The 25,945-nt window shown below is 40.2% G+C and overlaps 1 protein-coding gene and 1 long non-coding RNA gene across 19 annotated transcripts in view; one reads left to right on the forward strand and one right to left on the reverse strand.

The window, feature by feature from the left end:
* Positions 1–25,945, forward strand: part of Trpm3 (transient receptor potential cation channel subfamily M member 3) — a 514,024-nt gene that overhangs the window by 161,592 nt on the left and 326,487 nt on the right. The gene's annotated exons all lie outside the window — the stretch shown is intronic.
* Positions 5,249–25,945, reverse strand: part of LOC143435509 (uncharacterized) — a 50,277-nt gene continuing 29,580 nt past the window's right edge. The window contains exon 6 of the long non-coding RNA XR_013105880.1: positions 5,249–6,227. This is a non-coding gene — a long non-coding RNA (uncharacterized LOC143435509). The remainder of the gene's footprint in view (positions 6,228–25,945) is intronic.

The following is a 25,945-nucleotide window of genomic DNA, read 5'->3' on the forward strand; positions in this document are numbered from 1 at the left end:
AATCTCATTGATTAATGGGAGACTAAAATTTTGTCCAGAGATGTTACTTTATACTCTGCTGTGACGGGAAGCTAACATACAGACTAGAACCAAAACCTATTTCCATATTCGCTACTATATTTCTATGAGACCTACCTCTTTAATCACTTTTAAAAAGTATTTTTATGTATATGAATGTTTGCTTACCTGTATGCATATATACCACATGTCTGGTGTCTATGGGTTTACAGGTGGCTGTGAGCCACTCTGTAGGTACTGGGAACTGAACTCCAATCTTTGTGTTCTTATCTGCTGATACATCTCTCCGGGCCCATTGCTAACCACATATTTAGGGGGTGGGGGAGTCAATCTAGTACTTACAATGAAAGAAATTCTGCTTGGCAAAGGCAAAAAGAAAAATGAAAAGCCTAGAAATGATTTAAAAGGACAAGGGAAAGAAACATCCAGAATGAGGGTAAGAACTCATAAGCTAGAAATAGAATACTTAACAAAATATTAAGGGAGGAATTAAATGGGCATGCTAAATAAAAATGGCAAAGAATAACTAGAGTACTGATAGGCTTACACATGTTGGACAGAAGCGTTTTGTAGTCTCAGCTAATTTGAATTACACAAAAACCTTGACCTACTATAATAGAGTTTATTTCTTTATCTATTTCATAGTTTCTATTTATTATTAAGCCTTACTGATAGTATCCCGTTCTTTGTCTCTTTTGTATTAATTATAAAATATAATTACATCATTTCCCCCTCTCTTTCCAACCTCTCCCATTCACTCTGCACTCCCTATGGAATTCATGGCCTCTTATTCTTTAATATGCAAATAAATATATAAATACACCCTGCTGAGTCTGCCTAATGTTGTTTATATATTTTTAGGTCCAACAACTTGGTATTGGAAACCATTTAGATTTTGAGTTCTCATCTCTGTAGAAGATTATTTCTGCCTTTCTCAACAGTTTTTGGTTGCCTTTAGCTCTTCATGAAGGGGTGAGGCCCAGTGAGATTTCTCCCATTCTCATTGACATACCAACCAGTATTGCTATTGCTTGAGTCTTGTATTGGCATCCATATTATGGAAATTTTATGGGTGGAGCTTCCCTTTTACATCTAGAAGCAACAATCTTACAGCAGACTTTCTGGTCTTCTCATTCTTACACTCTTCCAGAGCTTTAGATAGATTTAAGAGCTGTGCTCCTGGTGTATCAATTGATGCTGGGCACTCCAGATTCAGTTGTTACCTGTATTTTGACTAATGGTTGCTAGCCACAAGTGATTGGGTAGATTTTCAGTACCAGTCAATGATTTCCCTCCAGTTCAGCAGCTCTTACCCCCATTTAGACAGCTGCTGGTTACTGCTAAGATATAAATACACCTATTCAATCTTTGGAAATCTCTTGCTGTGTTCATCATTGTTGTGGTCCGAAGGCATCACAGCTGTGTAGGACTATTGAAGACTTTCTTCACTTGGAGTTTTCATAGCCCTTCCAGTACAGAGTGGTAGCAGGGAGGCTGTTGGGTCACGTCCAGCTTGATTCCTCTGAGCCCTTTTGTGTTCAAAGTGTGTGAGGTCTTCAACAATGGCGACTTAAGCTCAGCTTCTGGGAGGCAACTACTGGCAACAGCCATAGCCCATATTTTTGGGGTGTCTCTAAGTCCCCTGAACAACAATTTGAAAGGGAGTTTCTCATGCCTAATAGTAGCTAGTTCTATGGCTTTGGGGGAAGAATATTATGTCCCCTCACGTGACATAATTTCACTTCAATTGTATACATATGTGAACACATACTATTTTAACCATACTTGCAGAACTCATTTTGCAATGCACCTGTGAGGTGTTGCCTCCCCTACTCCTCGCCGCGTGCTCGAGTTGTGCTATCGTGGCGAACACAACATGCCCATCAAAAGGAGCTGCTTCTGGATACATTTTTCATTGTGTAAGTGTAAATGGAAAAGGCAAGATTTAAGGAGCAGGCTGAGCTTGCTCCTCCATGATTTTCCGATAGTGAAGATTAAAAAAGTGGTCAGCAGCCATGTGTTCTTTGTGTGATCCAGATAGCTGTGGTCTGGAAGGTCTTAGCAGAAATGAATAATAACAGAAATGTTATTGAATTCCCTCTCCTGTGCCAAAGCTAGAAGTCAGCTGAGCTCCAGCTCAGGGTTCTGGTCCAAATACAACCATGGGGACAGTTTTTTTTGAAAAAAAAAAAAAAAAAAAAAAAGAGGTGATTCTAGTGAGTTGTAATGTGAAATCTGTGGTTAAGACAACACAGGGCATAGAAGAAACTGCTTTAAAATAAAAGTCACCAGAGTACCTCATAAACAGGGTAAAAACATAGCTGCCAGTTTTCTCCACATCTCATCAAAACAATGAGCAGACTGCTATGCATCAGGTCACTCTCAGCTCTCATAAGTGGCCCCTGCTAACTTGTGTGTAGTCACTGAATACATCACTGTCTTGCCAACTGAGGTTTGTCATCCCTGTCAATTCACCTTGAAGACCCTTCAGCAGTGTTAGAGGACAGAACCTCATCCTTAGCCAATGTTTCTAAAGACAATGGAAAGTGGTTCTCCTGCTTTAGGGAAAATTCTGTGACTTCTGGATCTTCACAAGGAGCTAAAGAAATGCAACTGGGTAAACGTTTGGGTTTTTGGGTTTTTTTTAATATTTCTAAAAGTAGTAGCTATTGTTTACATTAAAGGACTAGTGTTCTTCATTGTTCACTATTTCATTTACCTCTTTTACTGAACTTACAGTACATTGATGGCACGCAGTTGGTTTAAAAACCTTGGAGGCTAAAGCTGTAAATTAGAAAGGTACTTCCACAAAGCAGCCACCCCCTCTCCTTCCCCCCCCCCCCCACCAGGAAAGCGATTCATCCTGCATTTTGTTGCCTGGGTGAATCCTGTTGCTGAGATAAAAGCCAGAGGTCTTTGGCTTTATCGGAAAGCAGTAGGAAGAAGGAACGGGTGAAAATTCACAGACACAGAGCTTTTGTTCTTTTGGTAACTAGGTCACACATACTCCTTTTCCTAAGCTTTGGTACTTTATAGAGCAGTAGAACATGGTCATATAGTAGTCATGTGGTCATTGTCTGAATGGAGAGCATAGCAATCAGACACTCTTATAAAAAAAAATTATTCTTTGATGATTTCAGACATGTATACAACATATCCAACCCAAATCCCCCCTCACTTGCCCCAGATTCACTTTGCCACCTTCATCTGCTCTTCCTCCTCTTCCTCCCCTGTTTTTCTTTTTATAACCAACTAGGCCCAGTGAGTGCTGCCTTACGCCCATGAATGTGGGCCCATCCTTCAGAGCCGGGGAAACCTACCAATAACCACATACCCAAAGAAAAATGACTTCCGCCAACACACAGAAGCCATCAGTTGCCAATATGTCCTCTGTTCATGTTAGACCCATCTCTCATCCATCCTGGAGTGTTGACTGCTTTGACCTTTTGCATGTAACATAGCTGCTGTGAGTTCAGAAGTGCAATGACCATGGATTGGCAGGAGACAGTGTCTCACAGAACTCTTCCTCATTCTCTGGCTCTTTCTGCCCTCACTTCAGCCGTGTTCCCTAAGCCTTTGAGGTGGTGGTGGATATAAGCGTTCTCTTTAAGACTGAGCACGCAACAGTCAAGAGTCTTTACACTGCTGCTCACTGCAGAAACAAGCTTCTCTGAACAAGTTGGGAACGGTAATTATCGTTGAGTATTGTTGAGTATAAGTATTTCAAAGGCAGTTAGACAGCATGGCCATTTAGCAACATAACATGAGCAGGTTCTTCCCTAGGCTCTATGCCTCCAGAGGCATGAGCTTTGGGCAAAGTTTATAATATTAGGCAGGAATTTCTACCTGTGGCACAGACCCAAAATCAAATAAAAAAGCAGTTGGTTATCCTCATAACTGCAATACCACCATTATACCAGTAGGCATATCTTAACTGACAGATTGATATTGTACTGTACAGGATACATCTGTGGATAAGTCTGTGGTGAGTTTTCTTGCCCAGCAACCCTTGTATTGTTTGGTACCATGAAAACTAGCCATAAGGAAAGAAGTTTCTAGGTTAGTTCCAGCTTAATTTCTACATCCTGCAAACCAAATTCTCGTCAACAATAGGGTCTTACCACCTAATTATGGTGAGCAACTAAGAACAATAGCAATATCATGTGCTGTTTGGGGGTTCTTTTGGGGCCTTCCTGACCTAGGGGAGGATCCCATGCTTGGCAATGAAATTTTCATTTAATAAGCCAGGACTTTGGGTAGAAGCATTGTCCATTATGCAGGGTCTCTCTACTTAAACTTCTTCTTCTTTTTTTTTTTTAAGCTGGATTTTTCAGGGTATGTTTTTAGCTTCTAAAGCAGTAGGTCTCCATGAGGTTTTTATATGTATATGTGTAGATATAATTGGTTTAGGTTAACTAACCATTTCCCATCTCCTCTTGATTAAACCATTAACTTTCAGGATTCACCCCACCCTCTCTACTTTCATTTTGGGTATTTTCTCCTACCTCATCAAGGGTTCTATGAGAGCTTTTCTTCTTGTTCTGAGTATTATAAACACAAATAAGATCTGCTTACACTCTAACCAGAACGCATATTTAAATATGTAACTATTCTTGGAATTAGGCATATTATTAGAGATAGCTACTTTTGTCAGAGTCCCTGTTGCCTGGTGACCTAGATACATAAGGACACACCTGAATGAGTGAAGGAACAAGGTAATAGATAATGTCACCCAGGTTCAGTATGTACAGGCCGGGGGTAGGGTATATTTGTAGGCAATCCATGATGTGTAACCAGCTTCCTTTCTAAGAGACAGACACACTAGGTAATTATGCATTCAGCCTTGTCTTTTAGAATATCCTCAGCATCCATTCTTTACTTCCACATTTATTAAACAACATGACACTCTAGCACCAGAGAATTACTGATGTGGTGCCAAATGTGTATTGGGTCTTTTGCTGCTTAGATGCTTAAAATCTGATGAGGGAGGAAAAGTAATTAACAATCTAATTAAATCCAATCCAGAAGTATTACAACAGAAATATATTCAAAAGCCTGAAAGTATTGTGAGCCTACAAAAGAGACAAACTGCCTGGAGCATTGGGGAAGTCGTCACAGGAAAGGCCATTTCCACTGAGGGGGAGACTGTTGTATGACAAAACTTTTCCTGAGGAGATGCAACACCTTCATCTAACTTCCCCAGATAGGGATACCATGACAGACCAAAGTATAGATAGCACCAAAGTGGTCAACCAAGGAGTTTTACTGGAGTTTATAGGAATTGGATGAAGGGTTAACTTACAAGAGCAAAAATGACTCAAAGACAAGTGTAATATGTCATCCCAGCCCAGGTGACAGCTTACAAAGCTGGGATCTTGGCACACACTGCACAACCTTCTAGCAGCTCAACAAGTTGGAGAATGTCCTTTCCCATGTGCCTCAGTTGGTCTAAAACTCTTCCAGGTATTTCAGCTGGTTTCTTCTACTGGGCAGCTGGCCTGGTCTCAGAGTTTTGCAGGTCAGCTTGTCTGGGAGCTTCTTGGCAGCTCAGATCCCATTTGAGATCCGTCTTTGCAGTTTGGCTTTCTTCAGTCTGAGAGGGACTCTTCTGCTTTTATTGCTTACTCTGCTAAGGAGAGGCCTAGTGAATCTGGTCAGTTTCAGGGACTTCTGGAAGGTATCTTGAGTTGTTTACCTTCTTGCTCGAGGAGTTTCCTTGTTGGTAGTTACTTGTAGGAAACTGTTATACAACATAGAGAAAGAAGCAGCAGTCATTGTAGTCATGGCTGGAAGAAGGGAGATTACTCCATGGCTTCAAAGGAAGCCAGCACAAGATGGACAATGAGATTGAGGAGCAGCTTGGGTCTAAAGATAAAGGGCTCTGAAAGAATTGTCCCCATCCTCTGCAGGCTCAAATTTTTCACAACCTCCATTAATAAGGGCTCTTAAATGCTTCAACCTCCCTTCTAGCCCATCTACCACCCACTAGTGGTGGTAGAAAAGAAAGGTTAATAGGAAACAGGGTTGTGGATTTATTTAGAAATAGTTCTTTGTGGCTATTCCAATCTCCATTGTCAGCAGTCCAGGCTAGCAATACACCAACACTAATCAGCAACGGCAGTCCAGTCAACTCAGCAATTACCACTCATGAATCAGCAACCACAGTTCAATCCAGAAGAAACGCCAAGGCTCTGCCAATCGAACTGAGTCTGCAAATGTGGCAAGAAGCAGAGGGAATATCATGAGAATTTCTTTGACAAGTTATTCTCTAGGAAGTCATGACAAGTGAAGATAAGCAATTTGATGTAACCAATACAAAAGTGTTCAATGAAAACAAATGAGGCAGAGCAAAGTAAACTAATGCCAGAGCCTCCTCTCACTGTCTGTGGGGTCATATTTATATTCTTTCTAAACATCATGCATCTTCTCACCTGTCTCCCTCAGCAAAATATCATATGATAGGTATAACTGAGTTTTCAAAGAACTCAGAAATTTCCATTTTAATTTTCACTGTGATTTGAATGTGTTTATCAATGTTAATATGTTGGATCCTTGAATCCCAGCCAGCAGTATGGAGAGGAAGAACCTTCAGGAAGTAGTTAAATCTGTCCTTGTAAATAGATTAATCCCACTACTGCAGTAATGGGTTAGTGATTGTGGCAGTGACTCCTGGTATGAACTATACCTTTTCCTTCTCCTCTTGCATTTAAATTTTTTTTTCATGTGCATTGGTATTTTATATGCATGTATGTTTCTATGAGGGTGTTGGATCCTCTGGAACTGGAATTACAGACAGGTGTGAGCTGCCATGTAGGTGGCAGAAACTAAACCTAGGTCCCCTAGAAGAACAGCTAGAGCACTTCACCACTAAGCCATCTCTCCAGCCCTTCCCTCCCTTCTTGCATGTGTTCCTTGTGTCTTTGAGCACAGATGGTGCAGAATAAAGGTTTTTATAAGACAATTTCTTAACTTAGGACTTCTAGCTGCCAGAATTATATGAAAGAATTCTTTACTCTCTATAACTTATCTTATCTAGATATTTTGTTATATCACCACAAAAATTAATCAAGTAAGCCATTCTTCAAGGACTTATCACTATAGAGAGGGTTCTCGGGGCATACTTACTTTGTAGCAGCATCATGCATACACTTTTTCTTTCCTCATGCCCTGCACATATCATCTTATCAGTCTGTGTTTCTGCCTCCTTGCTGGGATACTGGGCCATTGACATGTAGGTCAGGAAAGGCAAAATGCAGAAATATTAAGTTGCATTTCTTCCTTCCTGCTGGGGTCCTGGACTGCAGACATGCTTTTCCGGGAAGGTGGAATGTAGTCTAAGATAGGGGTCCCAATTCCATGTTCTTCCAGGGGAGAAACAATGACATCTGGGACCAATGCTGAGGTTCTCAAACTCTTGTATGCCCAGATGCTGCTGGGGACCACAAGGAGTTGGGAATGGGGATCTACAGGCTTACTCTGAGTCCAGGATGGAGCAGAGTCAAGCTTAGCTCTGAGTGATTGCCAAAAGTACGGAGGGGCTAAAAGAGAGGCCTTCTACAGGAGAACAAGGCATGGCTCTTTATGACAAAGGCCTCCCCCAGCAGCCATCCTTGATGAAGGAGATGGTCCTTGCTTATCCAAACTGTTTTATCCATGGCAGATAAAAATGCATTCATCTTACTCAGGGTGAACCAGAGTAAATATCTTTTGTAGGATCGGAGGTCCAGGAAGGGAAGCTCTTTGGCTAAACACTCGGGGGTGGGGAGGGGGGGCTGTCTAGATACCTCATTAGCATGAAGAACTCTAGGTTTTCATGCTATGTGACCTGCTGTCATGATCCTCTTAGTGGTTTGTCATAGTCACATGTTCCAAAACAGGAAGTCTGGCCAGGAGATGATTTTAAGGCCTACTGTTCTCAATTATGAAATTTACTGGAGTTTTAAAATATGGTTCCATCTTACCAGTTCTTCTGTCTGGTGGCACAGATCCACTTGCCCCACATCACCCAATCAAAGCCCCAAAGACAAAGTCCAGTATACTCTCAAGTTTAATTCCCCATAACTGTGCTTCAGTTATCTACCACTCCTTTAGAGATATGTGGTCAAAAGAAAGGAAGACAATTTTCATTCTGATGTCCAGGAAAAACAATTGTATCTGCAGCTAACCCTTCATGTTCAAGTCTTCTAAGTTTATGGAGTAGGGATTATGAAGTCCCCATTGTAGGACAAGAAGTTGAGAAAACTGATCTGTTAGAATAGCCCTAACTCACTACTATCATTGGTGTGATGTTGAAGTAATAATTTAAGGAGGGCCACTGGATTGACTGACTATCTAAGCTGCGGCTCTGCTTAGCTCTGCTGTCATGTTCCGTGGCCAGAGGTCACATGTGTGCACCAGCTAAAAAGGGCCACAGGCCACTCGCATGCCACAGCTAGGAACAGCCAGCCAGAAACACCGGCCCTGCCACCCACTAGATGCCAGCATGGGAGATGGCTCTGCCAATCTTCCACACTGTCTCCACAAGGCTGGGATGAACCCAGACCATCCTGCTATCCACATGGTACCTGGTATAAACTGAGACTCTAATGCTTAATGATTAACCAAAGGCTTTATATGTTTGGTAATGCTCAATTAACAAGATGGTCATATAATTAGAGGTGTTAACCAAGATATAAGTTATAAGATATAAGATATAAGATATAAGAGGTGTTAACCTAGATATAAGTTGTTACCCAGGACTGCTCTCGGTCGAAGTGTGGTCCTCCATCTTCTTACATCTCTGTCTCTCTCCTCTTCCTTCTCCTCTTTCTCTCCTTACTCTTCCTCTTCCTCTCCTTACTCCTCCCTCCTTAGCTCCTCCCAACTTGCAGGGAAATTTTCCCGCTACAGTGTAATAATGAATATATTTCTGTTAGGTGCTCTGCCTGTAAAATGTATCTTATAGAGTGTATGTTTTTAATCTGCCCAACTCTTAGAACTCAGACTCTATTCACATTTTTTTTGATGAGAAAATAAGGCTGAAAAATGCAAAGTAGCTTGCTCCAGGGACACCTGCAATTGGAAGTCTCCCTGCTTCCCAAGCCTGTGTGTTTTCTCTGTTTACATCTGCTCATGCTCTCCAGGATTGAATGAATATGCAGCTATGCTGGCTTTTTTTTTTTTTTTTTTTTTTTTTTTTTTTTTTTTTTTTTTTTTTTTTTTTTTTTTTTTTCCTATTCAGGGGCTGTCGAGTTCTTACTCTCAGGTTTTATAGCTTGGAGGCCAGATGAAAAAACTCTCCTGGGGTATCATCAGACTGGACTACATTTATCAGCGATTTTTTTTCCGAGCTGTGACCCATTTTTTTCTTCTTCCCAATACAACATTTTCTATGAAAACTATTTCTCTGGGTTCTGACACTAACTATATTAAAATGTAACCTGAGGAGTATGGCCACTTAAATTGCTCCCTGGTACTAATTACTAAATTTTTGTATCAAAGTGAAAAGAAAGTAATAGATCCCCAAGAGAAGACACAGACCAATTAGCTGTAAGTGTTATAGCTCTGAAGGCAAGGGTTTCCACAATGGAAGTGTTGCAGCTCTCAAGAGAAGAGTAACCCGGCAGTCTGCAGCCAAGGAATACCACAAAGTCATACTGCACAAAAAAACCCCATACAACATACTTATTGGGAAGACACAAGAGAGTGGCTGCCTCTCCTCAGCCAAGAAGCAGCAAAGAACTGAGCAGATGCTCAGTCTCTTCTCTTGAGAGCTGCAACACTTCCATTGTGGAAACCCTTGCCTTCAGAGCTATAACACTTACAGCTAATTGGTCTGTGTCTTCTCCTGGGGATCTATTACTTTCTTTTCACTTTGATACAAAAATTTAGTAATTAGTACCAGGGAGCAATTTAAGTGGCCATACATCCTCTTTCTGTCTTTTGCTTTGTAAGAGAACTTCAGAAATTCTTGACAACTCTTGGTCTCTTTCTCTGCCTCATTCCCCCCCCCCCCCAAGTCTTCCTGTCTCCTCTAGCTTTCACAGATAACATTTAGCCTGAGCTCTGTGTCACTACCCTTTGCTTCTCCCTTTTGAATGCTTCCTTCTCTAGGTTTCTTTTCCCCAAAACTTCTTAGATTTCTTCTTACCTTCTCAAAACACCAAACTGCCTTCCAAGAATAATCATTAAATGTTAGAATCGTAGGTTCCCACCTAGTCCCAGCCCCTTTTCTATGCTTAGTCTCTGGCTGTAGCTACACTTACTGACATCAACAATTCAGGTCTTATCTATAAATCAATGATCATCAAATTCATCTCTTGTGTGTTTCTATGCCCTACATCCGACTGTCTAATAAATATATCCATCCTAACGCCTCAAATGTAGTTAGCGTAGAATGATGCAACCAGATCTCACTACCTGCACCCAAACTCACCCTGATGGTTACAGATGAATCAGTTCTTTACCAAACCACTTTTCCCTTTGTATTTCACATGTCAAGATAAGCACATTTTTATTTGACCTCTGAAATATATCTAAAATCCATCTAATTCTCCATGTTATCTATCTGAAAATCCATCTAGCTCCATGTTATTCTCTTCTGTTATCTATCTGAACTAAGGTATGTCTTAGCTACTTAGGGCCTCTCCCAGTTAAATGGTCTTCTTCTCTTTCCCATGGTATTATGTATACTACTACTGCTATTCTCTATGGCCCCAGTGTAATACAATCATCTTCTGGTACCAGAACACCTGCAGAGGCATCGTGTAGTTCAGTTCAAAGATGATGAGTGATGACCAGAAGGCCCTGCACTCCTAACATCTGCCTCAATTAAATCAACTTGACTTCTTTGAGAATTGTGTTATTTCCTTCTACAGGACCTTTGTACTGATCTTTATGACTGATCTTTTGATCTTGTGATATTTTTCTCCACATATCTGCCTTTTAAAATCTTATGTCAGTCTAGTTCACAGACCTTGCGTAAACTTTCTACAACCTTCTTTCCTTTCCTTACAACATTTTACTTAGACTTTTTATTATGCATCCAAAGGTATGAATGTGCTATCTGTCTGTCTACACTGTGAGCCTGTAAGCTCAACACAATCAGGAAATATGACATATTTCCAGTGACTGCTACAGGGCCTAGAGCACAGAGACAGAGACCCTGAGTAAAATCTTCAGAAGGCCAAACAAAGAAGCATGCAGGCTAGAGAGAATTACAACATGCAGATCCAACCTCTTTCTTATCCCCTTTCACTTTACATCCTCCACAATTAGTCCCCAAAAGACAGTGGTTTCTGAAAGAGGGTTAGCCCTCATGAAATGATAAGATGGGAAAGGAGTTAAAGCCACCAGTGCTTGCAACCTTGGCTGTGTCTGTTTCATCCAGACCTAATCTAAAAAAAAAAAAATCACTAGATGATATTTTTTTTCTGCCAAATTCTCCCATTCTCCTTCCATACAATCACGCATGTTCAGGGAGATTTAACAGCTGCACCTTTTCTTGTCATTCTTGAGTCTGCCTGAGGTTCTGTACATGTTGATACTCTCTCATACATTTGAAGAAGAATGGAACACTCACCAAGTACCCTAAATACGTAGTTTAGGGCAAGCCAGGGAAATAGGATTGGCATCTGCATGTTAATAAAGTGAAAGAAATCTATGGTCAAACCATACTGATGCGACCATCTCATGTGATCATAGAAGCTAAGGAAGCTCAGGCCTGGTTAATACTTAGAAAAAGAAGTAAACGAAACCAAAGAATTTAATTGTATGATTACATAATTCCCCGGGAGTGAGCTTAAAAAGAGAACTTGAGCCATATGCTTATTATTCCTGCAATACATATCTCTGGTAGGCAAACTTTAAGACTGATTATAAAACTTTGACCTTAAAGTTTTCTACCAATACAAACGGTATGGGTGAAATATTTAAAAAGCTGTCATTTAGAGAGAAGACCATTTCTTTAGGAAGCTCATTTTTCCAATTTTCCTCATCATTCTTCTATGCTTCAAAAGAACAAATGGTGCAGAGAACAAAAGTCGGAGAGAGTGATCAATCTCTTTATTTTTTCACGTGAAATGTTTTCTTCAAACTTAACTCTATTGCTCCCCTCTTTCTTTTCTTTTCTTTTCTTTTCTTTTCTTTTCTTTTCTTTTCTTTTCTTTTTGGTTCCTGGATCATTCTCTCTAACCAGTTTCAGTCACCCAGAGCTCACATTTCTGAAGTGATTCAGACATCTCAATTGTGGAGATAGTTTCCTTGAAAAGCAGTCTGAGTACACTGCTGTTAAATGTACTTTTCCTTTGCGTATTTTGATTATTGTTTCTCAAATGCATTCAGGAAACAGAAAGGCTATCATTTGAGATTGAAGACATTTGCATATATAGATCACTTAGCCCACAGAGCCACACCAGCAGGTTCTAGGACATCAACCACTGTTTAAGAACCCAACACTTTTTATCATAACACCTCCTTAATAGAACATTAATGAAGCTCTATAGTACTCATCTCTGTCCTTAACAGAAAAGATAGATTTAATTATTTGTAAGCTTTAAAATACTATTATGTAAATGCTAAGATTTAGATATGCAAAATAGCAGTATGGTTATAACTTCATGGCAATACTTGCCTAACACACAATATCCTTGGTTTAACTCCTAGCACTGCAATGAATGTGAATAATAGATAAAAATATGCATGTTTGGTTTTGGTGTGTGTAGGGTGTATGTGTCCATGGGGTTGAACCCATGACCTCACAGATACTAGAAAAGCATCGCACTCTTGAGTTTATCAAGTGACTTTGACGCCAAAAACCTGAATAGCTGTGTGGAAGAATCATGCAGTAGTTTGCATGTCTGTGGCTTTGCTTTCTGTGAGTTAGCTACCTGCTGACAACTGTAATCCAAAGAGAAATAGGAAATTTCAGAAATATTCATAAGCTTTAACTTTTATTATTAGAATATGTGATCATAGCCTACTTTTTATAGTTAATATCTTACTTACATAAGTTAGAAAAATTATACCTTATCATGGGTTTATTCATACAGGATAAAGCTATACATACACAGGGCATGGGTCTAGCCAGACTTTCTGGCTTTTACTGGGGCTCTCAGATTGAATGACCTCTAGATAATGATTGTGGGGAAAGTAGGGCTAAGAGAATGTTGGAAATCAGCCACTTGGTAAGCCAAGAACTCCTGTCCAGCATTCATTAGTGTATCTTGAAAGAATATGAGAATGTAGACTCTACTTTATCCTGACTGTATACTGAGTCCTTTCCTGGACCATGGAAAAATTCATGGTTGGCTGGCAGGCTGGAAATCATAACAGTTCTCATTGCACATCAAATGTCACTCTGTGCTGGGAGCCGAGTGAGCATGATAGCATTCTCCATTACAAGATGGCGCGGGCATCCTGTGCTCCCACAAGTAAACAACTGACTGCGCAGGTGCAAAAGGCAAAAAACGTGCCAAAGTCACTGCCCATCCTGGGGCGTATTATGGGTAATGAGTGAACAGCCAATCAGAAGTGAACATGTCACTCTAGGGTGTATATAAGCAGTGCCTTTTCCGGGCTTTCCGTCTTTCCGCTTCTGCTGATACAAGAATAAAGCCTCTCTGTAGTAACCACCCGAACACTGCCTCACGTGTCTTTTTGGAGGGCGAAGGGGACACAGAGGGGCTCGGAACAACTCTGTGTCAGAACAGAAGCCAAGGCTTTTCTTAGAGACAGGCTGGATGCAACAAAAACACATTCAAAGTTGTTTCCACAGGAGGTTGCTGAATATCAGGACAAGTTCTCAGACATGAAAAGCACAGAGCAGAGAGCCTGATTGCCCATCACCCCTCCTGTGTACTTACCTGCTTCCTTTCCCACATCTCCCTAAGAAGTGTTTCTTCATGCCTCCTGATTTTTGCATGCTACTCATTGTTTGGTTTCAGACTCTGGGAAAAGGGACTGAGGTGCATAATTTACATACCAAAGCAGGTCTGGCCTCCAGGTTCTCTGCAGCATCCCTAAGTCTATCTGGCCCCCAAACCCTGAGCTTCCCAGCCCAGGAGCTAGGCTGCCTTTCCCCCAGAGCTTCTCCTTATATAATCCAGACATTTTGCTCTCTCCTTCTCTCTCTTCTTCTCCTTCTCTTCTTTCTCTGAGCTTGTCCCCCCCCCCTTTTTCTCCTCCTTCTCTTCTTTCTCTGAGCTTGTCCCCCCCCCTTTTTCTCCTCCTTCTCTTCTTTCTCTGAGCTTGTCCCCCCCCTTCCCTCTCCCTCTCCAATTCCCCATGTCAACTTCCCTGGCCTAGGTTCTTGGGGCCAGTCAACTCACCCACTAAAGAGCAGCTTCTCAATAAAGCTGCCTTTAATATATTCTAATCTGGCTTGAATTGGCTCATTTTACCAGCAGAGAAATAACCTATCATCCATGGCTCATGTTTATCATGGGGTTTTCTTAGAACTCAATCAAAATGCACAGCTTCCAGTCACAATGAAATAAACAAGAGAGGCCATGCAAGCCAAACAGTATTGTTAATGTCACAGAGCTCCAGTTTCCACATGTCCTAACGATATTTTCTGTGTGACTTGGGAAAGGAGAGAAAGTCCTATCAATGTTCCATACCTAGATACATACCCAGAGTCAGCACTCCAGCCCAGAGCCAGGATCATGTTTGTTCCCTATCTCCTGCTACCTAAATACCCAGATAGGAAGATGGAACAATTACTCAGAATTTACAGGAATTTAGATAGAATCAGTCTTCAAACTAGCCTCTGCTCCCAAGCAGAGCATGTGTTGATTTAGAAATAAGCTATGTCTCAAGAACACTCCTACTTTTATATGTATATGTATATACACATATACATATGTATGTATAAATATATATGCATATACATGTATATATGATAGAGATAGAGACAGAGACAGAGATAGAGATATATCACTTGTAAATGAGGTTAGAAACACTTCACTGGGGAAAAACGAGAAAGTTGCATCAAAGTGGAGCATGGGCAGGAAACAACCTGAGCCAACTGAGAAATGGAAGTGTCAAACAGGGAAGGGAGACCCAAGTTGATTATTCCTGCCCAATAGTTTTCTCATAAATCACTCCACTGGCAGGACAGGTGGCTATGTCTTTGCCAGCTTTCTCCTTTGTAGGAAATAGGACATCCTACATAGTGCCAAGACCTAACAGACATACTTCAAGAATACAGAACAATGTTCAAAAAGACCATGTAAAATAGCAAAGACCTCAAAAAAAAAAAAAAAAAAAACAAACTACTAGAAACAGACAGTCCAAGAAAGTGTGTAGAGAGTGCTTACTTTCTACTTTTCTTCCACGAGAAAACGTAGTCAGTTTTCTGACTAATTAAGTTATGTTTCTAACTAATGAAGTTGACTTGGAAGGCAAAAATGTCTTTAAGTCGGCCTGTGGTATTTAAATTCCTTTACCATTTCTTAGGGGCCTCTGTGACTAGCATTTGCTCACATCACTCAACTAAAATCTGACTGTGTCTTATCCACAGTTTGATGTATTTTTATCTCCTACGTACAGAGTGTGATCATTTGAAAGTAAATTTGATTATCTACAAAAATTGTAGGGAGATGCACTCTCTCAAGCTTACACATAAAATAACTTTTCTCTGGTTCCCTTGGCTTCCCTTGAAAAGAGAACTAAGTGCAATGAATTCTCAGATACAATGTGATGATAAACAGGAAAGCATTTCCGTATGCTAATAATAAACTATCTTGTGAAGCCCCGACAAATACGACTAAGCCCGTCAACTGTGACGGTCATGGAGATTTCTCACATCATATTTCACATGACTGGCAATGGAGTCCCCTTAGAGACAGTTCATTTTCACCCTTAAGCTGGAAAATTTTGTGATTGAATCTATATCTGACAAGGGAACCACCATCAACATAGGCTTTTCTCTGCCTGAAAGAATTAGCTGATATATTTTGCAACATGAACATTTATGATCTCAAATCTATAAAGTCTCTGATAGCTTTAAAAAAACTGATTTCAAAATGTCTACCCTAAACATACCCAGGAGTAAAACTGGTCACCAGATGTGATGTACTTCAAGGAGCAAAACAACACAAAACCAAATCCATCAAATGGAGCTTACCTGGAGATGAGCAAGTTAGTTATCTAAAGGCAAAACCTGCTGGGATTACAATTGGTTCTATTTGTTAAGTTCTAGCATTAAAGGCCAAAACTGGGTTATAGGTTAAGAAAAATAAGTGACCTCTATATTTCCTGGAAGCATCCATTAGCATACATAAGTTGAGACTTGTTTTTAAGATGTCATTAGATGTCAAGGGATCTCAAAGAAAATGTTAATCCTCCTCACCCTACCTCTATTCAAATTCCCAGCACTTCCATGGAGGAGACTCTACCTTTTGTGATTTTTAAAAATGTCTATATACAATCATGTATACATGTGTGAAATAAAAAGGGTTCATATGTTTAGTATCACCAGGTTATATAAAAATAGTCCATAATTGATTTGATCCAGAAATATTTAGAAATAATAAAGAAACACTATTTTGTCACACTTTGGACTTGGGCATGCCTTATTTACATAATTTGTAATAGATGTTCATTTCTTTGACTAACAGGTAACAACTCATATGTCAAAATACAAAGTTGGAGTAGAAATTATTATAGTTCATTTCCTTTGCAACCAACTGCCAGTAGCCTGCGTACTGTTTGCTCTGCAGAAACTTGGATGGGTTTTCTCTGTGGATTGGTGACTGGTGTTTGGGATGTGCAGACTGTGGGCTGAATTTTAAGGGTGGTCTGTTTTCTGTTTGTCTGGATTTGTTTTTTCCCTTTTCTAAGAGGACCCTTTTCTTCCCTGGTCATGAATAGAAGACAAGGTACCTAATTGAAATTAAATCCTCACCCAGACTGTTCTCAGGAAGGTTAGACTGGCCTATTTTCTTCATTGTAGCCACTTCCTCAATGAAGAAAGAGTTCTTCTGAGTCCCAACTGAGTTAAAGAGGACTTGTAGCCCATCTGGACAATAAGCATTTATCTCTGCTCATGCTGGCCAAAAGAAGATCTTATACATCTTCTTCTATCCAGACAGAAAATTATTTGGCAAAATGAATAACTTCTAACACCCAGCCATTTAATTCATGGCCTAGGAATACTCAGGGTAGGTAGGCATCTGCCATGAGAATAGCATGAAGCCTGCACCATGATTCACAATCTCTTGTAACTGCCCCGTTCAACTCCCATCTCAGAGTTTCACAGAGTCCCAAAACCATTTTCTCCTATGTTGCTAGGCAATAAGTTAGGTCACTAGGAAAAAAGTTAAATTTAATCCATCATTGCTGTGGGGAGGTGATTCATCATTTGTTTGCCCTCGGTACTTTTAAAACACATTGTTTTCATCAATTCTGAGCAGACTGGTTTTATGTTTGAGGTATGCCGTCTCATTTTCAGATTCGATCTGGGGCCTGTGAGCAATTTCAATACTAGCAAAGTGCAAAGTAGACTTCATTAAAGACCCTTGAGCAGCCCTGCACAATCAATCAGAAGCTGTAATTTGCAGTGTAGTTAAGTTTAAACACTGGAAAAACAGCACCATCTGCTGGAAAGGGGAAGGCAGGGAAATACATTTGTGTAGTAAATCTGGGGGCCCAAGCTCTTCACTACCTAAAGTGTGTGTGCATTTGTGTTTGCGTCATGTGATGGCAGTGTGGTCATTTTAGTGACAATGAGGTAATGTAGTTCCGCTCTCAGAACAGGGAAATTTGGCAAGCCCTGGTCTTGCTCTATCTTCATAGCCATAGGCTTTGAAGAAATCACTTTGTAGACCAAGTGGTCTAGATGTGTTTATTAGGACAAGATGAACATAGTGCCTAAACTTTCTCACATCTGTCAGAAAGGAGACTGCAGGTCAAAGACTGGATCACACACAAGCTATAAGATGCAATGTTGATGTCAGCATCTCAGCCTTCAGCTCAGCAAGGTACACAGGACAGCAGGTCTTGGGGTCCTTGAGCATGTGTCCCAACTTCACAGGGAAAGTATGAAGTGAGAAGAAAAGGTGCTCATTTCATTTGAATCAATAATTGTAGTTCTAGGAAGCCACCTAAAGACAAGTATTAGGGAAATAGAAATAAGAAGGTTCATTCCAATGTTACTTTTGATGCTGAGGAAGTGGAGCTGGTAATCACAGGTGAGGGGCAGTTAAATCATGTGCTAGATGCTTCTGCTGCATTAAGTGTCACATATTGAAGAATAATGATATGGGAATATAGTACCATGTTAGTACGATTTATGAAAAGTGCCGATAACCAGTGTAATTATGACCTGAGGGTAGGGAGAAATCAAACAAGGAAAAGAGAGAGTGGTGCTCACAGAATTACCTGTTCACAGTGTTGACCTGGGGCTCTGTAATTCTCCGCTGTACCTACAGGGCTGGGCTATGCATCTGAGCATGACTTGACACACCCTCCATGTCTACCCACTAAATACCATGGTCATCAAATACCATTTGACAACCCAGAGTGTCTCCAGACCCTGCCAAACATCTAGGGGCAAAATCACCTCACTGGTTGAAAGGAGACACATAAAGGCAAAGACTTTAGCTACATGGTGTCTCTGCATTTCTAAGCAATAAAATTCGTATGTTAATTACAGGAATCAGTGCAGGCCTTTGGAAGGGGGCAACTAAATAGTTTCCAGTGTCTTCTATAGTGGAAATCCTTAGGCTGTGGCTCTGACATGTGGCAAGAAAAACTCATAGGAGGTACATGTAGAACAAAGATTTTTATGACGTGTCCTTAGGGACCTACAATTCCTTCCTTTTGTGCTAAGAACATAACTTCATGTCTATTTCACACTAAGAAAGACTTGGTTCTCATTTCTCACAGGCGAGGATGTGTGGCATTATTGAATTTTGGCATTTTCTATACTTTCTATAATTTCCTACAAGCAACACAAACTGATTTGTTATTAGAAAAAATATTAAATGTACATTAATAAGCCACGGAAGCAGGCTAGGAAGTAGGCACCCTGTCCTGACTGCTTTTATTCTCACAAGGGTGCCATGACATTCAGAGTGTCTATCCCTTCCAAAGTCTTCTTAAGACAAAGCCTGTGCCATTGTAGGAGTGTGTGTGGCCATGAACAAAAGGCAGAAAGTGCTGTGAAAACCCACTGCTATTTTAAGAAATATTTCTTTTAGGTTCTCTAGGCTCCTTTTTCATCATCTAAGTTGGTCCGAATTCATAACCAAGAAACTGCAACAAAGTCAAACAACCTATGTTGTCCACCCAATTGTCCATAGACAGGCAACATAGTTTATCATTTGTAGAAATACTTTTCTCTTTGTGCATAGTTATCTCTTAAAATAGTGACATGCTTTTGCTTTTTTTTTTAAATGTGGGATTCTACTTCCCCAAAGTTTTCTTCAGGTAAAGAGCCACAGAACTGTGTCTCCAATGTCTCCATTTGATTTGTATGTTCAGTCTATTGAACTAGTAAGACTTAGTAAAGTCTCAGCACAGAGAGAAATGGCATGTTTGTTCTACTGTGTTTCTTTGAAGCAGTGATTTTTTTTCCGCTAAGGACAATACTATGTTCCCCCTTGATAACAGGTAGCAGTATCTAGAGATATTTTATATTGTCTCAGTTGGGGTTAGTAGTAGTGGCTAGTGACAAACCCTAGGAATGTTACTAACCATCCCTAATGCACACTCTCCCCCATTTGTGCACCAAGAATGATGAATCCAAATGTCAGCAGCCCAGGTTGAGACCCCTACTTCAAACTCACTTTCAGCAGTTAGCAGCACCTCCCAAGGGCAAAATGTCTCAATAAAACCCATGCTTTCTCTAGGCACTTCACGATCATAAAGCAGCCTATGTCTACTCTCATGAAGAAGATCTTCCAACAATCCTAGGGATATCTGCTCAAGTATGAGATCTATAAATCTATTCAAAGGGGACATTTCCCACCACATGATCCAGGCCTAATAGAAACATACAATAGAAAAGAATTTCCTCCTTTCTGTTCTCTCTGATGCCTGGGCTACTCTGTCCAAGTTTCAGGCCAATGACCAAAGACTTAAAGGATTGGTGAAGTTATAATTTGGCCTCATAGACTCCTGGGCTCACTATGTAGACTTTAAAGACTTCTGCACATGGGGCACACTTATTGTTTTTCAGACATTCTAATCCATCTCTATCTCCCGGATCAATTCTATATCCTTTGATTCAGGCAGTATCTCCCCTCTCTGGATGCCCATGAAAGATTCTCATAAGACCTTGTCTGTTCAGTGGTGTCCTTCTCAATGAGAGCTATCACCATCATTCCTCTTTGATAAGACCCCCTTTAAGACAACCTCGGGCCAGAAGCCATTCACATAATCTAGTTAGTTCCCAGGCACACTTGTCACCTATGACTATAAGAAATGTCCCAAACATTTATGGCTTAAGGGCAAGTTTGTTTGTTTGTTTGTTTGTTTTGAAATTCAGTAGGTTAGGTGGCTGAACTGGATCGTCATCCTCTACGTCTTTCAGAAGACTGTTGTAGTTCAGGTGTTGGCTGGGGCTGCTGACTCCTTTTGAAGACCTGCTAGAAAATGAACTTATTCTGGGCTCTTCCAATGGTCAGACAGGATTCTGGTTTAAGGTATCTGCTGTAAATAGGCACTATCCATTCTTTGTCATGTGTTTTTCTTCATATAGCAAATTCCAGCGCAGTAGCTGGATTCATCAGACTGAGCAAAAGAACCGGGGAGGGATTGGGGTGAGGAGGTAGAGACAGATAGGCAGACTGACATGAACCTTTGTCCTGCTAGTGTGAGTGCAGATATTTTGTGCAGCCTCCCCTCTGACAGGCATGTAGCAGTGCCTTCAGCAGGTCAATTAGAGTGATTCACAAGGCCAGGTTACTTGAGAAAGAAGAATCAGTCTTCTCCTCCCAGGGGAGAAATGACACAGCACCCCAGCATTTCAAAAAGAATCCATCTCTAAGGCCGTTCAAAGCTGTGGAAGACCCAGTTAATGTTGACAACACCAGAGCAGTCTAGAGCTTTTCTCTTTGTGAGCCCCACATGCATGAGTTAGCATTCCACTGTGTGATGTGAAGGGAGTTAGGAGCTATTTATAGGTCACCCTTTGCAGCTCAACAAAATGGAGGCAAAAAAAAGTTCTACTATCTGGCAGGCCTTTAATCTGAGATGATAAGAGTTGGCTTTACCACACTGTGGGAAAACAGGATTAAAATGAAGACTACGGTTAACTGGAAAAGACCGAAGAAAACGATGAGACCAGAAAACCTGGGGCCAGAAGTATGATGATTTGCTTGATGAAGAATAAAGTGGACAAAGAATGAAGAGGGAACGAGCAGAAGATGAAAGAATCACCTTAACAGGGCACAAGTGCGGGAGGATGTCAGACTTCTCAGCTCTGAAAATGCAATTTACAGCTAGAAGGTTGTAGAGTGAAAAGGAGGTGCACACACAATGGAATATGGCCCGTGCTTTCTTGTCAACACTTAGCTAGACACGGTGAGGAGGATCTAATTAAGGTCGCACCTGTTTTATGAAGATTCTGCTAAAAAAAAAAAAAAAAATGACTGCTGATATGAGTCAGAAAAACTTTCATCAGTTTAGGATGAAATAAAGGCATTGCAATATCCTTTTCTAATGATTCTATTTAAGGTATTTCCTCTTCCTAAAATTAATCTTGTCTCGCTTCTGAGTCTTAATATTTTCTTTTACTTATGAAGCAATATAGAGCACAGAAATGTGGCTATTCACATGGGGAGTTTCGTGGTATTTTTCTAGTTTAATTGTACTTTGGGAATAATACGTTCTCAGAGAACACAGAACAGCTGGGATCCGTTGTCTCAGCTCCATGTTGAAGAGTTCCTGCTGTCAGTTTGGTTAGGAAAACCAACAGCACAGCAGTGACTGACCTTTCAATGTGCTTTGCCAGTTCTGCCATTTGTCTTTATTCTCAGTAGCATACCACATTCTCTCTATTATTTCATCGCCCCATACCAAAAAAAAAAAAAAAAAAAAAAATCAGAGACTTGTTTAAAGCACTGATTCCCATCAGGTAGTCAAGTTAAAATTTTGAGCATCAACTGTGTGCCAGGAACACAGGCATTGTAAAAGACACAGATATGAAGTTTTTCTTTTTAAATTTGAATTATTTATTTTTTTGAGAATTTCATATATGAGTATTGTATTTACATCTCTTCTACTTCTCCCTCTTCCCATTCTATTCCTCCTGTGCCTCTGACTCCCTCTCAAATTTCTGACCTCTTTGCTTTAATTTCTATTGTTTTATATATGTATACACATGCTCGCTGAGTTCAACTAGTATTATGTATAATACCTGTGTCTAAGGATGATTTTATTCTAGAGAAAATGGATTCTCTCTCTCCCTCCCCCTTCCCCCTGTAACCACTGCTAAACCTTATGGATGGCATCATGTTCTTTGTTTCTATTATATTAATTATAAAATATAATTACATCACCCCCTTTACTCCTTCCATTGACTCCCCACTCCTTATGGAACCCATGGTATCTTATTCTTTAATATGCAAATTAATTTATAAATATAACCTACTGAATTTGTTTAGTGTTGCTTGTTTACATTTTTTAGGGCCAACTACTTGGTTTTGGATAACCATAGAGTGCTCATCACTGTGAGAAAATAGCTCTCCCCTTTTTAGCTTTTCATCTAGGGAGTGAAAATTTGAAATTTCTTGTGAAATTTCTCCTGTTCACATTGGCATGTTAACTGGCATTATCATATTGCAGGGCCTGTTTAAGAAGCCATATTGTTACTGCTTCGAATTCTTGACGTCATTTACAGATACCTGCATTGCTTGATGGGCAAATAAACACCAAGCTATACCTTCACAAATAGATATCAGTCATGGACAGGCATAATAAAGGCAAATAGAATATAAAAATAAGGCATTGAACAAAATATCACAGAAGGTCGGTTTAATTCTGGCTGAGGAAAGTGATAAAAAAAAGAAATTATATTTAGCGTTCAAGAAACCACCAAGTGGGGCTGAGTGATAACATGGTCAGAGAGGTACTTGCTGCACAAGCATGAGGACCTGAGTTAGATCCCAGCAACCACAAACCAAAAAAAGCAAAGTAAATGGCTCTGAAGTTGACTTAATGACCTCCATATCTACATGCATGTATGCATGTGCACATACATTAAGGCTAACACATGCACATACATGAAGGCTAACAAACAGGCATTAGGAGGTTGGGTAATAGCTGTGGAGAAACTCTTCCTGTGGAAACAGAACATTCCCTGTGGGAAAATTACTTGCTGAGAGGGGACCTGTCTCTTAACCAAGGCTGTCTGAGCAACAGCATCAAGTGACCAAAGAAGATAAATGAATGTCCAGTCTGGAAAAAGAGAGGTCACACAGGGAACAGGGAATTGATCTCTGTGCTTAACTGTTTGAAATTTCATTCTTAGCAAATGAGGAGCCCTTAGAGGATTTTTTTTAACTTAGTCTGATAATCTTGTGCTGTAGGAAAATTACTGAGCAAGGTAGGATGCACAATGTTGGAAAGAAAAGAGACCGGCTGCAGAAAGAAAAACAGACACCTCCCACTGGGTGTCCACAAACAAAGAAGAGGTACTGAAGACTTCAGTGTGATCAACTGCAATAGATAGGCAAAGAAGTGAAGTCCTGATTGGGTGCTCTTGGAACTCTGGTGCAGTTTTTCAGATGTTTTGAAGGGAATCTTTCATTACCTGGGGCATACTAACAAATACATGAGAAAATATGAGAAACTTGTACAATGTCTTCCCCTGTCAGGCAGTACATCTTCCTCATCGTTATTTTCATGTAGGAGCCTAGGACATGTATTATTTAAACGCTGTAGTTCAGAATGCACCAGCTTCATGCCCTCTTGGCCAGTAGGTGCTCCTCTCTACTCAGAGTTCTGACTGGTTTCACTCTAAGTCCACAGATTGCCCAAGCCAGGATCCTCCTGCACTGGCTAGAAGTCTAGATCTCTTACTGCACTGCTCTTTTTATTTCTATTTTTAAAAAATCTATTGGTATGTATTAACTATACAATAGGATAGGTTTTATGAAAACAATTTTCCTTAAGTGTGTCATGGACTGTAACCAAATCATTTACTGTATCCCAGTCTTTCTTCCCCAGCCTTTCTAGTATCTCTCTTCCCTTATTATCCCTCCTGCTTTGATGTCATATGTATATGTGTATGTTTATATGTCTATATACAATCTAGGATCCACATATGAAAGAAAACATGCATTGTCTGAGTTTGGATTAGTTTACTTTAATATGATGATGCTGTACCACATCCACTTTCTAGCAAAACTCATAATTTGATTCTTCTTTACAGCTAAACACACACACACACACACTTTTCTTTAACCATTGACCTGTCAGTGGATACCTAGGCTGAGTCCATAATTTGATTGCTGTGAACAGTGCTTTGGTAAACGTGTGTGTGAGCATCTCTGGCATGCTGACTTGGAGCCCTTCAGGAGTACATATACCCAGGAGTGGTAAGGATCAGCCATATGCTAGTTCTAATTTTAGTCGTTTGAGGGACCTAGATACTGATTTTCAGTGGCTTGGCCAGTTTACAGTCCCACCAGCAGAGTAGATATGGCACTGTCATCTCACCTTGGCCAGAATTTGTGTTTCTTAATGACTGCAATTCTGACTTGCATGGGATGGGGTCTTTGGGTTTTTATTTGCATTTTCTTGATAACTGAGGATGAGGAACATGTCATCATATATTTATTGGACATGTTAGTTTCATTTTATGAGTGCTTTTTATTCATTTCGTTAGACCATTTGTTGATTGTGTTGTTTGTGTTTCTGGTGGTGTTTTCTTCATTTCAGTTTGGTTTTGGGGTTTGAGGGGTATTGTTGTTGTTTAGATATCCGAGATATTGATCTTCTCTATCAGATATAAATAATAATCCTTTTCTCCCATTATATTGGCTGTCTCTTCAATTATTTCTTTTGCTTTTCAGGAGCTATCAAATTTCATGCTATCCTATTTATTAATTGTGGGAATTTTTCTGAGTTGCTGTCTTTTAGGAAGTTCTTTACGTGTAAATATCTTGAAGTCCTTACCTATACTTTCCTGTAACAACAGTTCTAGAGGTTCAGGTCTTACATTAAGATATTTTGTGTTTTTTAAATTGATTTTGAACAGGTAAGACATAAACATTTAGTTCCATCTCTTACATGTGACTATCCAGTTTTGCCATCATGATTTGTTGAAGATGCTATCTTTTCTCCAATGTGTATGTTTAGCATCTTGGTCAAAAATAAGGTAGCTGGTACTGTGTGGGTCCTCTATTATATATATTGCCTTTATCTGTGCATCTGGTTTGTACTAGTATCATACAATGTTTGTTGTTGTGACTGTTATGTAACTTGAAATCAGGACTTATGAATCAATTAGCATGGTTCTTCTTCATCAGGATCGCTTTGTCTGTCTAAGGTTCCTTTTGAGTCCACATGGATTTTTTTAAAAATTGTATTCTATTTTTGCGTTTTTAAAAATAAATTTATTTATTCACTTACATCTCAATATCAGCCCTCCTTTCTGTTAGTCCTCTCCTCTCACAGCTCTTCCCCTCACTTCCCCTCCCTTTCTCTTCTGAGAAGGAGGGTCCCTGTGGGCATCACCTCCCCACACTTACCCCAATCCCGCCACACATCATTCACTGCAGATCTAAGTGCATCGTTTTTCACTGAGATCAGACAAGGCAGCCCAGTTAGGGAAACAAGACCCACAGACAGGTAACAGATTTAGGGTATGCCCCTGCTCCAGTTGTTGGGGGGCCTGCATGAAGACCAAGCTGCACATCTGTTACATATGTGCAGGAGGCCCATGCTTACTCCATGCTGCATCCAGTCCACGCTAGCTCTTTGGTTGGTAGTTCAGTCT

Source organism: Arvicanthis niloticus, chromosome 1 (assembly GCF_011762505.2).
Source record: "Arvicanthis niloticus isolate mArvNil1 chromosome 1, mArvNil1.pat.X, whole genome shotgun sequence".
Classification (NCBI taxonomy): Eukaryota; Metazoa; Chordata; class Mammalia; order Rodentia; family Muridae; genus Arvicanthis; species Arvicanthis niloticus.